Source organism: Olea europaea, chromosome 13 (genome assembly GCF_002742605.1).
Source record: "Olea europaea var. sylvestris chromosome 13, O_europaea_v1, whole genome shotgun sequence".
Taxonomy (NCBI): Eukaryota; Viridiplantae; Streptophyta; class Magnoliopsida; order Lamiales; family Oleaceae; genus Olea; species Olea europaea.
The window spans coordinates 10164525-10168649 of NC_036249.1; the positions used below are offsets into that span (position 1 = coordinate 10164525).

Genomic DNA, 4125 nt, shown 5'->3' on the forward strand with positions numbered 1-4125 from the left:
TCCCTAAATTTTATTTATCTCATTAGAGGTTTGTGCAAGGAAGTATTCTCAATTCTTTAGTAAAATAAAGAATGCTGTATATTTGAGTTATGTAACATGTCTTTTTGTTGTATGTATACGTGTTTGATCTTACACAAACTATCATTTTCTTTCTTTCAGAAAGCCCATATTTTAAACCAAAAAAAATAAAAAATAAAATTGTGATCATGATTACCAAAAACTAAGTGAAAAAATAATAAAACAAACCTTTTGATTATATCTCAATATATAGGAGTAAATATAAGTTATAATTAAATTAGTAAATATAAAACTTTCTTTTAATTAATTATTCATTTTTGTTTGAGGAATAAATCACAAAGTAGCAATTACCCAGATGACAAACTAGATAAAAGAAAAAAAAAAAAAAAAGGATTTTGTTTTGTCAAAAAGGGTGCACAAATAACGAAGTTTGAAATTTCAATTTAGGGCATCTATTTAGGGATACATGAATGCTAATTGTAATCAAAAACCTCTCATTTTTTTGTCTGCATTACCTATCCAATCCCCAAATTGGTGTAAAATTATTATTCAAATTAATTTAGATTAAATTTACTTGATGTAAAGATAAATGAACGCTTTCCAACATGTCTAGGTTCAATTAATATAGAATTGGCAAGTCTAATCATAAGCATAAAATCAAATAAAGATTTCATAAAATTTACTTCAATGTTAATAGAATTATATGCTAACTAAAAATAAATTTAATACAAACATTGATTGTCCAAGGCTTTGAAGCTTAAAGGACATTCTACAACAAAAACATATATACTCAAAATAATGATAAATTTATTAATTTGTCATTAAATATAATATTAGGACCAGTATCGTAGTTGAATACAACAATGACGTAAAGGGATATGTTGCATTATATTTTCACAATCTCATTCAATTGGATTACTTTTTTGATCCTATGAGGAGAGTTTTGTTAGACCTTTTTGATGAAGTTAATATTCAAACAATGAAAGAATGAACATTGTTCGAATGTTTTGTCAAATAAAGAATGCTTCATAATTAAGTTATAACATGCTTTTTGTGCAAGATAAATATGAGGTTTTCTTTCACAACGTTGTGGGTCTCCACCCATCATTTCCTCTTGTCAATTTTCACAAAAATAAAAAGTGATTATATCAATCAATAAAAATGGCGTTATTTAGGGGGAGATAATATCACCAAGGCTAAGGCTAAGATGGTATATATAGACAAAAGTCATCATATTACCTGACTGGCTTGATGTATTACTATGAATCCTAGCTTGAATTCTATTGGTGAACATTTATTGACAGTTCAAAAGATTCTTGTAAGATATTGACCATTCAAAGGAAGACCAAATAAGGCTACACACATCATACTAAAGTCTTGATTACTGTTATCCTCATATGAGGCAATATATTTGAAATCAGCTAGAGAGAATCTGCTAACCACTTATACAATTTTAGCCCATATTATTGCATAGTATTACATGTTATAATAGATAATATATATTTTAACTTATATTTGCATGGTTAATGATACCAAAGAGATTATTATTATTATCCGAAATGACAAGAAATTAATTTGGTATCAATAAGTAAAGTTTTGATTAGCCGTCCTTTAGTCAGGTAAAATTTTGTACATTTTACTACAGTGACCTGACGTTTCGATTATAGGAATGGTTCCATCTCCTTTAGTAGGTCAACTTGGACAGCTTTGATCTGCTCTGTAACAATCACTTCATTCACATGGGTTTAATTTCCTTTTATCAAACTCTATATTCAAAATTCTAAACATATTTTTGGATATTTGGTGGTTAATTAAGATAGAAAAGCCACTATTATAAAGCTTAATACCTCATATAGTCTTTATTCTTTTTATGTAAAATATTGGGTGGTTAGCTGAAGGTACTATAGATGAAGTTAGTTGTACACAGTGCAGCAAATGTTTATTTTGAAGTCTAGAAACTGGTGAAGAATTTGAATCTCAAGAAACTAGAAAGCAACAAAAGGTATATCAGTAAAGTAAAACTACTACCTTTGTTTATGGTTGGTTATATTAAAGAAAGAAAGAAACAGAACGCAAGAAAAGATAAAGGTGATTAGAATTATATATGGTAATGGTCTTTATCTGTTTTTTTCCCCCACTTTTCTTTAATTAATCTAAAGATAAAGAAGAGAGTTTCATGAGGAATCCAGGTCGAAACACTCCAAGACAAAGGAGCTTCAGAAGAGAAAAGCAACCTTTGCTTTACAACCCGATTTCCCCCCAACCTCAACCCACCAAACCCCCCACCTCCATCTTTCTCACTATGTACTTCTATATTTAGTGGCACCCTTGTATACAGCTTCAAACCCACAAACCTAATTCTTTCCATACCCTTTCTTGGTTTGTGCGATTTCAAAAGGGTTTGATGCTTCTTTTTAAAAGGATTAAATGGGTTATAGGCTTTTCTTTCTTCTTTAATTTGACCCAATTTTGATCCTCCAAACCTCTTCCTCTTTCATGAATCCTCAAATATATGTACCAAGAAAAACCCTATTAATTTCTCGCTTCACCTTGGTAGCCATTCTATGTGATGAAAATTGCATATCGCATGGACACAATAACTAGGTTTTCATAAGATTGTAAACATTTCAGCAGGTATATATGTAGGATTTATGTATAGTGTGGATGTCCAAGTATACGTATATGCCTGGCTCCCTGTATGCCATTTGCAGAGCCCACCGATGAACCGATGGCCCTCCGCGGATGGCGTATGAGGAGCCAAGCATATTCACATATCGTATACACGGTAACTCTATTCTCTAGGCCGTTCTTTATCACAGTTGTATGTCTTTTCTACAATCTTATTTTATATTCTTGGAAGATGATTAAATTTTATTGAATTCAAGTAATTGCTTGATATTCTTTCCACATTTTACCTAATAAATTCTGAAATTTTTTGTTTGATAACAATCATATGACAGCTGCAGAAAATGAACTAGAGACGTAAGAATGAAAGTGAAATATGCTTATGGGAAATGATTCCATCAGACATAGAATTACACGACAGTTTTACAAGAGACTAGTGTCAAATCACTTCACGTGGAACAAGGAGCCTGTGCAACCTGTAGAATTATATGTTGTTCATATTCCGATAAGGGCATCCACATTCTCTATAAACAGACAACATGAAAGTTACAAACTTTGCTAGATTACTTTACAGTACATCATTTTTGATAGAAACCACTGTAGTATTAGAATCTTGACACCCACTTTCTTAAATAAAAAAAATTGCATTGTTGTGACTTGTGTCAACTTTGTTTACATAATACATGTAGTATTAACGTTGATCGAAAAATTAATATAATTACTGTTTATTTATATTGATAAAAGAAGCCAAAGGGAATTATTATTTTATATTCTTTTTGCTGAAATGGTATGGAAAGATGTGCATCTAAGATGAATATATATACATATATAGGGCTATGATGTAGTACTGCTATATGCTACATAAAAAATGGGACCAGGGTGATCCTAGTCATGTGGTCATGACTTTCCAGGTTAATGTGGAGAGAGAATAGATCGTTGATGTGCATAGGGGTTTGGATTTTGTCACTAAGAAATTTAACACATTCAGTGACATAATCTGAGGTGACAACAAATGAATTGATGAAAAAATTGACCATGCTTAAAACAATTCAATGATGAAATACCGTGTGACATTATGTCAAAAATTATGACACCGTAGCATTATTGATGGGAGTTTTAGGCTTATTTGCATAGAATTTGGAATGGGGCTTAGCAAGTAAACAAGTGTTTTTGTGTTCTGCATGTATGGGCAGCGCTTGAGCAACTGATATGAGAAAGGAATAAGTGAGCGAAAGGATTTGTCATAGTGATTGCAGCTTTCTGTGGCTAGGGAATCTCTTTTACTAAGAAATGAAATAAGATTGTGGTCTCTTGCAGCATAGACTTGATGTCAAAATATTGCAAGCATTAACACAAGAAAATAGTTGTGTGGTACGAGAGAGATGCAATGAGAAATTATGGTTTTTCTGGAGAATGAATCGGATTCATGAACCTAGCTAGCACTTCTTCTTTTTTTTTTTTTTTCGTTTTTTTATTTATTTT

The 4125-nt window shown here is 31.2% G+C and overlaps 1 long non-coding RNA gene across 1 annotated transcript; it reads left to right on the top strand.

Annotated features, from left to right (window-relative positions):
- The first annotated feature begins 2218 nt into the window (after window positions 1-2218).
- Window positions 2219-3375, top strand: LOC111408208. The gene is made up of 2 exons (XR_002705296.1): window positions 2219-2803; window positions 2979-3375. It is a non-coding gene; the product is annotated as an uncharacterized LOC111408208 (long non-coding RNA).
- Window positions 3376-4125: the final 750 nt, after the last annotated feature.